Here is a 13976-nt window from a genome sequence, read left to right as displayed (position 1 = left end):
AATACAGTAATATATATGTATTAAGATGCAATAACTGATATACACACATATATATATATATATATATATATATATATATATATATATATATATATATATATATATATATATATATATATATATATATATATATATATATATATACCTCCAAAGTACAGCAATATGGTGAGTTGTGTAAGCATCCCATAAATAGAGGATGCGCTCAGTTGAGTATTCTCACAGACCTAAGATAAGGCTGGGGATAGGGGAAATGGGAAAAAGGAAGATACCTAATTGCTTGTATAGACCGTGTATAAAAACATGGAATAAGAAAGGAGGAGGAATGAAAAAAGGGGGGGGAGGGGGGAAGAAAAAAGGGAATGGAAGGTGGGAAAAGAAAAGATAAGCAAAAGAGGGAGGAAGGAGAGGGAGGAGAGGGGGGAGAGGAGAGAGGGGAAAAAGGGGGAGGAAAAAAGAAAGAAGAAAGGGGAGTGTTTAAGCACGGAGGAAAAGAGGGGGAAAGGGGGGAGAAAGAAGAGAGGGGAAGAAGGGAAGAGGAGAGGAAAGGGAAGAGGAAGGAAAGGGGAGAGGCTGGGGGGAGGGTGGAAGGGGGGATAAGGATTGGTTGGCTGGAAAATCGCTAACCAATAGCTACTTAACCCTTAACTGCAGAAATTGTCTATATATATATATATATATATATATATATATATATATATATATATATATATATACGAATGCAGACATATGTGAGCAATGATAAAAATTAGATACAAAGAAAAGCCAATTAATGTGCCACCCCCAGACCATGAAAACAGTCCCAGACAAGAAAACCAAAATGCTGCACTCAGGGGGACAAAACAAACATGCAAAAAAGATATACCAGAAGAAGATAAAGGAAAAAAGCCGAGAGGATGGTGGTAAATGTATTTACCAAGAATGTTAAAGCCTATAGGTAATGAAGAGCCAGTGGGGCAATATTTCAGACAGGATGGAAGAAGTAATTTATTCCAAAATGCAGACCGATCATGTCCTTCCCATTCATCCCAGCTGGGAGTGAAAGATAAAGATTGTGTCCTTCATTGGTGTGCACGGTGTGTCCTCCCCAGCTACCGTAATGTGAGTCACAGCAGCTGAATGGTTCTGGCTTCCTTTTTAACACAAAGTTCCAACGGGAAGTGAAACAAGCAGGGTCAGCTCGCTGACATCACTTCCAGTGCAGACATCCCCTGGAGCAATAACGGCGAGTGGGGAGCCAGAGCTAGAGGTGCCATCCAACTGCCAAAATAGAAAAGGCAGCTGGCACTCGAGGAGACTGAAGCCTCCCCTTTACCAGTGGATGCCTGAACATCCAACAATTTAACCAGCACCTAAGACAGTGTTTCCGCTCTCACCGATACAGCACAATCACAGATAACAATGGCAGGGTATTTTTAGAAAAAAAAATCTTATAAGACAAATATCCATCATAAAATATTAAGAGACAAAATTCATAATAATAAAGAATATGAAAACAAAAAACAAAAGTAATAATAATAAACAACATTAGAGTAAAGACATCAGTGTGGATAACTGGCCGGCTATGTAATATGTACCTAAATCATGGTATAATCAAGTGCAAAAAATGAGATAAAAGATGGATCATAGCCATGGTTAAGACCTACATGTCTACATATAGGTGTATAAAGTAGTCCAGCATTGAGGTAGTATAAATGGTCGCGTATACGTCTGGCAAAGGTGCGTTTAGTTTTCCCAATGTAAAATGCACCACATGTGCAAGTAGCCAGATATACCACTCCGATTGTACCACAATCAGCATATGACCTAGATTTCATATAGCCCCCCGGGTAAAGAACAGCCATCTCACTCCCTTTTCCAGGGGCACTGGTCACATTTTCCACATTTGTATGTGCTGTTCCCTCCCACAGCTCCTTCCATTGTTGATGAAATTGAAAGGTGGCTGTGTATGAGGCTGTCTCTTACAGATCGTGATCTTTTGTAAACAATTTCTGGGCGATCTGAACCATACTTGGAAATAATTGGGTCTTCGGAAAGGAAGTGCCAATTTTGAGCTATTAGTGCATGAAAATGATCTTGGTGTGCACTGAATGTGGTAATAAATTTTGTAGTGACATTTGTGCTCTTGAACTTAGATTTAAAAATTAATTGCTCTCGTTTATTCAACCTCGCTCTTTTATAGGCTCTTTTCATGACCTTTTTGCTATATCCCCTATTTTGTAATCGCTCAGAAATATCTTTAGCTTCCTTCTCAAAGTCTTCCCTCGCACAGTTATGATGTAACCTCAGATACTGGCTAAAGGGTATGCTACGTATCAACGAACGGGGATGGGCGCTTGAATAATGCAAGATAGTATTGCCCACAGTTTCCTTGCGGTATAGGGTGCTGTAGATAGATCCATCAGGATTAGGGATGAGCCGAACAGCCCCCGGTTCGGTTCGCACCAGAACCTGCGAACGGACCGAAAGTTCGCACGAACGTTAGAACCCCATTGACGTCTATGGGACTCGAACGTTCGAAATCAAAAGTGCTCATTTTAAAGGCTAATTTGCATGGTATTGTCCTAAAAAGGGTTTGGGGACCCGGGTCCTACCCCAGGGGACATGTATCAATGCAAAAAAACCTTTTAAAAACGGACGTTTTTTCGGGAGCAGTGATTTCAATGATGCTTAAAGTAAAAAAAAAAAGTGAAATATTCCTTTAAATATCGTACCTGAGGGGTGTCTATAGTATGCCTGTAAAGTGACGCGTGTTTCCCGTGTTTAGAACTGTCCCTGCACCAAATGTCATTTTTAAAGGAAAAATCTCATTTAAAACTGCTTGCGTGTTTAATGATTGTGGGGTCCTGGCAATATGGATGAAAATCAGTGAGACAAACGGCATGGGTACCCCCCAGTCCATTACCAGGCCCTTTGGGTCTTGTATAGATATTAAGGGGAACCCCGCACCAAAATTAAAATAAGGAAAGGTGTGGGGCCACCAGGCCCTATATACTCTGAACAGCAGTATACAGGTGGTGCAAACAAGACAGGGACTGTAGGTTTGTTGTTAAGTAGACTCTCTTTGTAATTTTGAACGGGTACATTTTTAACGTGTTTAGCTCCAGCCAAAAAATCTTTTTTAAGCTTTTTGGAAATTATAGGGAAGGGTTATCACCCCTGTGACATTTGTTTTGCTGTCTTTCCTCCTCTTCAGAAGATTTCACCTCACTTTTTGTCCCAATGAAAAATGTTTTTTGAAAATTTGGGTTTTTTTGTGGAACAAGGATTGGAAAGCATCAGTGGAAAGGAGAAATGTTTTTCCCATATTAACTCTTACAGGAGAGAATTTCCCTTCCTAGGGGTAGATTTCATCTCACTTCCTGTTGTCTCCTTCCGTTTGCAAGTAGGAGTCGTTTGTAAGTTAGTTGTTTGAAAGTAGGGTCCTGCCCTATATACTCAGCAGAAATTTGGGCCTTAGGTGTTGCTGTTGCCACAACACTGTAAGCCCTCACAGGGCCCTGCTGTGAAATATTAGATCAAGAATTGTAATTACATGCCCCTGTTGAACAGGAGCTGAAAAATTAGACCTTAGGCACTGGTGCTGGTGCCACAACACTGCAACCCCTCACAGACACTCTAGTTGGAACGCAGGAACGAGCCCTGCTGCAAAGTATTGCATCAAAAATTGTAATTACACGCCCCTGTTAAACAAGGGCTGAAAAATTGGGCCTTAGGCACTGGTGCTGGTGCCACAACACTGCAACCCCTCACAGACACTCTAGTTGGAATGCAGGAACGAGCCCTGCTGCAAAGTATTGCATCAAAAATTGTAATTACACGCCCCTGTTAAACAGGGGCAGAAAAAATGGGCCTTAGGCACTGGTGCTGGTGCCACAACACTGCAACCCCTCACAGACACTCTAGTTGGAACGCAGGAACAAGCCCTGCTGCAAAGTATTGCATCAAAAATTGTAATTACACGCCCCTGTTAAACAAGGGCTGAAAAATTGGGCCTTAGGCACTGGTGCTGGTGCCACAACACTGCAACCCCTCACAGACACTCTAGTTGGAACGCAGGAACGAGCCCTGCTGCAAAGTATTGCATCAAAAATTGTAATTACATGCCCCTGTTAAACAGGGGCAGAAAAAATGGGCCTTAGGCACTGGTGCTGGTGCCACAACACTGCAACCCCTCACAGACACTCTAGTTGGAACGCAGGAACGAGCCCTGCTGCAAAGTATTGCATCAAAAATTGTAATTACACGCCCCTGTTAAACAGGGGCAGAAAAATTGTGCCTTAGGCACTGGTGGTGGCGCCCAGAACCAAAAATGTTCTTACAAGCTATCAGCGTGATGATTGAGGAGGAAGAGGATAATTACTCAGGGATAGTCACTCAGCATCAGCATAGGCAGTCTTTGAAGGGATCTGAGATTTCAAAAAAAATTATTCGGTTACATCAGCATCAGGTGCTTGGTAGCTGGTGGTGATCCAAGACTGATTCATTTTTATGAAGGTCAGTCGATCGACCGAGTCAGTGGACAGACGCACCCTGTGATCGGTTACCACACCTCCAGCAGCACTGAATGTGCGTTCCGAAAGAACGCTGGATGCAGGACAGGCCAGTAGCTCAATTGCATACTGTGCAAGCTCTGGCCAGTGATCCATCCTCAAGACCCAGTAACCCAGAGGATTTTCGGTGGGAAAGGTGTCCAAGTCTGATCTTGCCCCTAGGTATTCCTGCACCATGTAAAACAGACGCTGGCGATGGTTGCTGGAACCGATCATACCTTGGGGCTGCGGACAAAAAAATTGTCTGAACGCATCGGTCAGACGGCCACCTTCTCCACCGCTCCTTCTTTGACTGACCGAAGCCTCAGCAACACGTTGTCCAGAAACAGGAGTTTGTAACCTCCCAGTCTCTGGGAAAGCGTTGCACAGACCTTTCTGCAAGGCCTCCCGAAGATGTTTCATCCTCTGCTCCCTCTGCGATGGCAAGATAAGGTCCGCAACCTTACCCTTGTAACGTGGATCAAGGAGGGTTGCCAGCCAGTATTGGTCCTTCTCCTTGATACCACTAATACGAGGATCCTTACGCAGGCTTTGCAGGATCAGGGAGGCCATGCAGCGTAGGTTTGCTGAGGCATTCGGTCCGGAGTCCTCTGGGTCACTAAGGACGACATAGTCCGCAGCCACCTCCTCCCAGCCACGTACAAGTCCATGTGTTTCTTGGGACTGATCCCTTAAAGACTGCTGCTGATGCTGAGTGCCAGGCTCCACCTCCATACTGACACAATCTTCCTCCTCCTCCTCCTCCTCGTCCTCTTCCTGTGTGATCGGCGGGCACGCAGGAACACTGTCTGGATAAAGGGGGCCTTGAGAGCTAAGGAAGTCCTCCTCTTCCTGCCTCTGTTCTGCCTCAAGTGCCCTGTCCATTATTCCACGCAGCGTGTGCTCCAACAGGTGGACAAGGGGGACAGTGTCACTGATGCATGCACTGTCACTGCTCACCATCCTCGTGGCCTCCTCAAATGGTGACAGGACAGTGCATGCATCCCTGATCATGGCCCACTGGCGTGGGGAAAAAAAAACAAGCTCCCCTGACCCTGTCCTGGTGCCATAGTCGCACAGGTACTCATTGATGGCCCTCTGCTATGTGTGCAGCCGCTGCAGCATGGCCAACGTTGAGTTCCACCTGGTGGGCATGTCACAGATTAGGCGGTTCTTGGGCAGGTTAAACTCCTTTTGGAGGTCCGTCAGCCGAGCACTGGCATTATATGACCGGCGGAAATGCACACAGACTTTCCTGGCCTGCCTCAGGACATCCTGTAAGCCCGGGTACCTGCCCAAGAACCGCTGCACCACCAAGTTAAGGACATGAGCCAAACAGGGCACATGGGTCATTTGTCCCTGTCGGAGGGCAGAGAGGAGGTTGGTGCCATTGTCGCAAACCACCATTCCTGCCTTAAGTTAGCGTGGCGTCAACCACCTCTGAACCTGCCCCTGCAGAGCTGACAGAACCTCTGCCCCAGTGTGGCTCCTGTCCCCCAAGCACACCAGCTCAAGCACCGCATGGCATCTTTTGGCCTGCGTACTTGCGTAGCCCCTTGAACGACTACGGAGCACCGCTGGTTCCGAGGAAGAGGCCATGGAGGAAGAAGAAGAGGAGGGGGTGGAGGAGAGAGGTGTGTCACAATCATTAGCATTTTGGAGGCGTGGTGGCGGAACAACCTCCAACACTACTGCACCTTGTCCTGCATCCTTCCCAGCTGCCAGCAGAGTCACCCAATGCGCCGTGAAACTTAGGTAACATCCCTGTCCATGCCTGCTGGACAATGAGTCAGCGGTAATATGCACCTTACCGCTGACCGCCCTGTCCAGCAAGGCATGGACATTGCCTTCCACATGCTGGTAGAGAGCCGGAATCGCCTTCCGTGAGAAAAAGTGGCGTTTGGGTACCTGCTACTGAGGAACCGCACATTCCACAATGTGCCGCCTCCTCCTCCTCTCTCCTATCAGGCACCCATGTTAAGTCAGTGACCTCATCATCCCCTCCCTCCTCATCACTGGAGCAAACCTGGCAGTATGCTGCAGCAGGGGGAGCATGACTGCCAGATTGCTGTCCTTCTTGGGCACCCCCTCTCTCCGTGCTCATGTTACTGCCTTCATCGAGCTCAGTATCATCATCAGAGCCTTCCAAACGCTGGGCATCCTCCTGGAGCATGTACCCAACACTGTGGTCAAACAGTTCGAGGGACTCCTCAGGAGGACATGGTGGGGCTAGGGAAGGAGTCACTGATGACATTGAGCCGAGGGAAGAGGCCGCTGCTTTGCCAGACAAAGTACCCTGGGCATGGGTGAGAGAGGATGAGGAGGATGAGGACGGCTTGGTCATCCACTCGACCAAGTCTTCCGCATGTTGCGGCTCAACATGGCCAGCTGCCGAAAAAAAGGCCAAGCGTGTCCCATGGCCACGTGCTGATGAGGATGCACCGTCTCCACGACCAGCACTAGACACAGAGCCTGCTTGCCCTCTCTTATTGGCTTGTGACTGTCTGCCTCTCCTTCTTGGCCTTCCAGACATACTAATGGCCTGTAGCTGCACTAAGCTGGGATATATATATATATATATATATATATATATATATATATATATATATATGTACTGATACTGCAGCTAGCAAAATCAACTGCCTGCCTGTAGTATGAGAACACCACCAACCTTCTACAGGTAGCTTTAGCTGAACACTGTGAGCAGGATGCACCCCACTAACTTGTAGGTTTAGCTGAACACTGTGAGCAGGACGCACTGCACTAACTGTAAATAGTCTAGCTGCCTGACTGTGGTACTAATAGGATCAAAAGAACACCAGCAATTTTCTTCAGTTAGCTGTATTTACTGTAACAAGACAAGCCTGCCTGTCAGTAAGAAGATAACAGAAACGGATCTAGCTGAACACCGTGAGCAGGACGCACCCCACTAGCTTGTAGGTTTAGCTGAACACTGTGAGGTGGACGCACCCCACTAACTTGTAGGTTTAGCTGAACACTGTGAGCAGGACGCACCCCACTAACTTGTAGGTTTAGCAGAACACTGTGAGCAGGACGCACTGCACTAACTGTAAATAGTCTAGCTGCCTGACTGTGGTACTAATAGGATCAAAAGAACACCAGCAATTTTCTTCAGGTAGCTGTATTTACTGTAACAAGACAAGCCTGCCTGTCAGTAAGAAGATAACAGAAACGGATCTAGCTGAACACTGTGAGCAGGACGCACCCCACTAGCTTGTAGGTTTAGCTGAACACTGTGAGGTGGACGCACCCCACTAAATTGTAGGTTTAGCTGAACACTGTGAGCAGGACGCACCCCACTAACTTGTAGGTTTAGCTGAACACTGTGAGCAGGACGCACTGCACTAACTGTAATTAGTCTAGCTGCCTGACTGTGGTACTAATAGGATCAAAAGAACACCAGCAATTTTCTTCAGGTAGCTGTATTTACTGTAACAAGACAAGCCTGCCTGTCAGTAAGAAGATAACAGAAACGGATCTAGCTGAACACCGTGAGCAGGACGCACCCCACTAGCTTGTAGGTTTAGCTGAACACTGTGAGGTGGACGCACCCCACTAACTTGTAGGTTTAGCTGAACACTGTGAGCAGGACGCACCCCACTAACTTGTAGGTTTAGCTGAACACTGTGAGCAGGACGCACTGCACTAACTGTAAATAGTCTAGCTGCCTGACTGTGGTACTAATAGGATCAAAAGAACACCAGCAATTTTCTTCAGGTAGCTGTATTTACTGTAACAAGACAAGCCTGCCTGTCAGTAAGAAGATAACAGAAACGGATCTAGCTGAACACTGTGAGCAGGACGCACCCCACTAGCTTGTAGGTTTAGCTGAACACTGTGAGGTGTAATGTGTGGAAAAAATGCTACATGGGATATTGAGACCCTATTGAGACAATATCCCATGTAGCATTTTTTCCACACATTACTTTTTGGCTCAACAAAATAACTTTTTATATTGCCTTTCTTCCCTCTCCCTCTTCTCATGCTGGCTAAAAACAGGTGTAGTCACTAACCACTTGAATAATTGGTGGTATCAATTAAATATGTTAATTTTCTGTGACAGCAACTTGATAGGCCAATTTTGTAGAGATGGAGTTTGCATGTGTGTATGTGAGTATATATATATTTTGCCATATCTGTTTTAAACTAGCTACGACTAAGGCTATTGCCGAAACGCGTCAGCTTTATTGTTTTATTGTCACTCTGATGTACCAATAAACGTCACTTCAAGGATTACAGTTTTGTCGGCTCTCCTTATTACTGTTGCATTGGAGTGTGTTGGGACACATCGAGCCTCGGCACCTGTGAGTGGACCTGGTGTATGGATTAAGTTGTCCCTGCAGAGAGCGCTGTTACCTTTCTTCTTTTCCATGTTTAGGATTGTATCGCACATCTGATATACTGATCTCTATCCATAATGACCACATTACCCTGATCAGACTCCCCCCTCCTCCTCAAATGAGGAAGATAATAACATTGAGACAATTCCTGACTTACAGACTTTCAAGGCTAAATCTACTAAGTTTCCTCAGTTACAGACTTGCCTGGCAGTCTGGGCATTTCTTAAGTAACCCTAAAAAGCATGTTGAGGAGATTTCTTTCCGCCACATGTTGTGAGTAACTTACTCAGGATCAACAATCTGCTCTAAGGAACATTACCCAAAATGAACAGAACCAGCCAACAAAGGCGGTAATTGTGAAATGCGTTGGCTGCCCAATACATACAAGCATCTGTTCAAGCTTTTTGAAAATGAGTATTAATCTTGATCATCTGTTTTATGACTAATATTGTTTTAAATTGTATATTTTGTAATAAATTAACTTTTTTCTATTACCCTTTATGGTTGTGCTTGCTTTACGACAGACATATGCATCCTTAAACATCCCAATTAGTACTAAGGGACAGGTTTTCTATCTGTTCCCTTTAAATTTCTTCTATTTAGAGTAGATTTAGATGTTATCCAATCAAATTGCACAGTGAATGGGGAAAAGATTTGCTCAGACAGATGAGTGGATTTAAATGTTATCCAATCACATTGCACAGTGCATGGGGAACTGAAATGCTCAGACAGATGAGTGGATTTAGATGTTATTCAATCACATTGCACAGTGTATGGGGAAATGAAATGCTCAGACAGATGAGTAGATTTAGACGTTATCCAATCACATTGCACAGTGTATGGGGAAAAGCATTTCTCAGACAGATGAGTGGATTTAAACGTTATCCAATCACATTGCACAGTGTAAGCACTTAATGGATTTGAGCACTTTTCCTTAGAATTCAGACACTGAGACACTTTACTGTTATTAACACTTTTCTTTCCAAAATTTTTTATTGACGTTTTCAAAAGAACAAGTAAGTATGAAACAGTGCAAGTTTATCTCAGCATACAATACTGGTTACAAAATATTTTTTTTATCAATTAGTAGCATAAAACCTATAATTAACCTATTATGAGGTCAGGTAGCCGAGCCATAAATTACATGTATCATTAACAGGGTACGGACTACTCAAACATGTTATCCAAAGAACAGGTCCTCTGGAGAAAAAAGCAATAAGAAAAAACCCATGTCCATATATATATATATATATATATATATATATATATATATATATATATATATATATATATATATATATATATATATATATATATATATATATATATATATATATATATATATATATATATATATATATATCAACATAAAATGAGCATTGACTCCATAGATCTCTTCAAAAACCCATCACCATTTTATCTGGTGATGAGGTCGCACCAGACCAACAATTGCTTTGGAGTTATATATATATATATGGAGTGTCTAAATAGAAGAGATGGAAAGTGAAAAGAATAGAGAAAGGGAAAAATTTAGTAAAGCAAGGGACTATGTGCAAAGCATGCATCCGTTATGCGTTGTATAAAAAGGGATCCCTCCGACCAGCTCAGAAGGGTCCCAAAAGGTATTTTATCTATGGATCCCATGTTTTTTCTTTCTTAGCACTTTTATTAGCAAAAAGCACTTTATGAAAAGTTTCACACTAGTTGGTTTATGTTCACCTATGAGTGTTGCCTATATATACTCAGAAGCACTGAGAAGGTGACTCAGAATAGCATAGGACATTGGCATCTTCAGAAGGAGAGAGACCTTACTGAAATATACATTGAGTGGCTTTCCAAGGGCCATAAACTATTTTTATTTTTAAAGTATGCTAAACTAATTGCAATGAAATCAATGAAGTTGATTTACTAATGCTGAAACACACAAAACCTGCTGCAATTCTGCATAGTAACCAATCGGCTGTTTATTCTTCAAAGCTTAATTAAACAAGCTGAAGTTAGAAGCTGATTGACTATCATGAACAGCTGCACCATATTTTTCACTCTCCAGTCTTAGTAAATCTACTCCAATCTTAACCAATGATTCAAATCATACTCTATATACCCATACACTTCATCAATTGCAATAATATATAACAACATGTACCATCTGAATAAATTAAATCAATAACTTGTGTATCACATTAGTAAAAAAATCAAAAACACAATAAAAATTACCTCTTCCAATATCCTTGTGCAATATGTAATGTGATATATATATATATATATATATATATATATATATATATATACATACACACACACACACTGGTGCCAAATGATTTTGACCTCCAATTGCCCTAGTGGGCACATGACCTCCAATTTCCCTAGTGGGCACATGCTTTGTATCAAGTGGTCATGCAGAGCCTTTAAAGTTAAGACAGGGCTATCCCCATAGAAATTCGGCTCATTTGATGCAGAGGTGATGATGAACTCAAAAAATTATAAAAGGAAACCATCTCTCCATGACATCCAACAGCTTTATTAGTAAGATAAAAGTTACGCTCATGGGGGCGTGGCCTGCTATGGAGATGGATGGCAACATAAACCCGGAGGTCCGATCACCTTGAGGGAATAGCAGCACAAAACGACACTAAAGGACTCAATCCTCACCCGTTCCTGCTGGCGATCTGACCCGGGCACACCAAGGGACCATGACCCACAAAAGAAAAGGAGCCTCCAAGCCGCAACGGCTGATGGACTTCTTCACCCACTCGCAGCATGGAGGTAGGGAAAATGGCACTGGATCCTCATCCACCCCGACCTCAAAACACCAGGATAAAACACATAAAAAAAACACATTGCCTCAGCATAGTGACTCCCTTGACAGCCATCAGTCCTACCCTTCCTCCCCACCATCAGGGAGCCCAACCAAGGCTAAATTTAGGTTGGATGGAGCTGGATACAGCCCTGTGATGAGCCCTGTCACTGACTCAGAGAATGACATGAGGGAACTCACTGAATCAATCACCTCATTCCCTACTATGAACCAACCTGTAATGGACACAGTCCTCAAAGATATGCTTGTATCTCTGAGAAGCACATTACAAGCAGACATGATGAACTGTATGCAAAGATTCAGTGGGGAAATAAAAGCAGTGGAATCCAGAGTGGAACACATTGAAGGCAAAATGGGGGAATTTGCATCCACCATAAATGAACTGGTAGACTCAAATGAGGAACAAGAAGGAGAATCAACATGGATAAAAAACAAGTTAGTGGATATTGAAGATCCAGAAGGAACAACTTAAGAACAGAAGTCAGAACTACGGTCCTATGCGACAACTTTGTTCACATCCCTCTTACCTGACCTCTCTGAAATGGAAGTTACCATTGATGGAATACACCTCCTGCCAAAACCATCCTACCTACCTGAAAAAGTTCCTTGAGACATGATTTTACGTCTCCATTTCTATCACGTCAAGGAGCAACTAATGTTGGTGATGCGCAAACAAGAGCAAATCCCATCCCAATACCAAAATCTGCAATTTTATGTGGATTTATCCCAACATACTCAAAAGAGGAAAAACCTGAACACAATCACCAAAGTCCTCAGAAACCATAACATACCCTATAGATGGGGTTATCCCACCAAAATAACCTTCACAAAAAACGATCAAACATGCATTGTGGAATCTCTGGAAAAAAGGCATCTCCCTACTAACAGATTGGAAAATCCTTCCTGATCCCAGCAATGACAACAACGCCAACACCTATAGGAATATGCCCAATCCTGAATGGAAAACAGTCAACAAAGGAATGCCAAATCACACACAAAACTACTAAACAGGAGTCAACATGTGTCCCTTATGAGATGACCCAGAACAGCCGTTAGGCTTGAACTGACCCTTCAACTCAATTGAGCAGCAGATAACTGCACACGGGTATAACCCATTGCTCCCAATTATAGGGTAGTCTCCCTATGGAACTTGTTATGATTACCAACTTGTTGAAAAGTTACCTAATGTTTCCTGTTTTATGTTTTTGGACTCTTTTTTTTCTTATTTCTGTAATTACACAGTCGTTTATCAAACGCCACACACCTTCTATGAAAGACTCTACCATGCATGAAACCCAGGAAGAACCGTGTCCTGGAAGAAAGAAACCCATTCCACAAGCAGGTTCAAATCTGAAGTGGGCAAATACGACACACAATCCTCTCTGCCATCTCTGAAGTGGTCACAAGAGGGCGCCCTTGATATAACTTTATATATGCTACATCTACTACTACCACACCTAAAACTCTCACCACAATGGATATAACATTGCTGTCTATAAACACCAAGGAAGAAAGCCAAAAGAGGGTATGTACCCCAAGGGGGATATTATGGGCAGTACAACACCAGGAAATAATTATATGGTGCAAGAATAGAATACAGTAGTATTGTTTAAAAAGATTATCACAAAGTTTTTATTGTTTACAAAATATACAAAATATCTACAAACATAGAATCAATATAAGATCAAAGAGATGGAGGAGACAACAATCAATTATGATCTAACTGCTATAGTGTTGTAATAGATCATCCAAGTAGACCCAAGGGTCAGATCACTGGAGTGAAAATAAAACAGCACAGGACACTCTACACGTTTCGGAATAACATAGAAAGACTCAGTTCTTTCTATAGTGTATGTTTCCTTCCTCAGGAGTTTCAAAGAAGCAGTTTTGATGTGTTTCTAAAAAGGGAAAAATATATATAAATGTGTATGAGCACCAACATATAACATAAAAAAAAAAAAAAAAAAATTAAAATTCATCTGAGAATTTAAGAGACTGTTAACTTCCAACAAAGCACAAGGACATCATAGAATCTCAATCTGAACAAACATGTATGTATAACAAAAATGCTCCTAGATAAAGCGGATATCCAATACTCTATCATACTGTTGAACATAATATGCTTACCCTGATTTTTATCAAATTCATTTGTCTCCCTCTAATGTACATCTGTATTGTAATATCTATAGGAATCGTATATGTTTGTGATTGCTTTTTCCTTTTTAGGGATCATCATCTGTACCCCCACTGTAAAGATGAGACTCCCAC

This window comes from Aquarana catesbeiana, linkage group LG02, assembly GCF_042186555.1.
Source record: "Aquarana catesbeiana isolate 2022-GZ linkage group LG02, ASM4218655v1, whole genome shotgun sequence".
Lineage (NCBI taxonomy): Eukaryota > Metazoa > Chordata > Amphibia > Anura > Ranidae > Aquarana > Aquarana catesbeiana.
Note: the sequence above shows the minus strand (reverse complement) of the source record.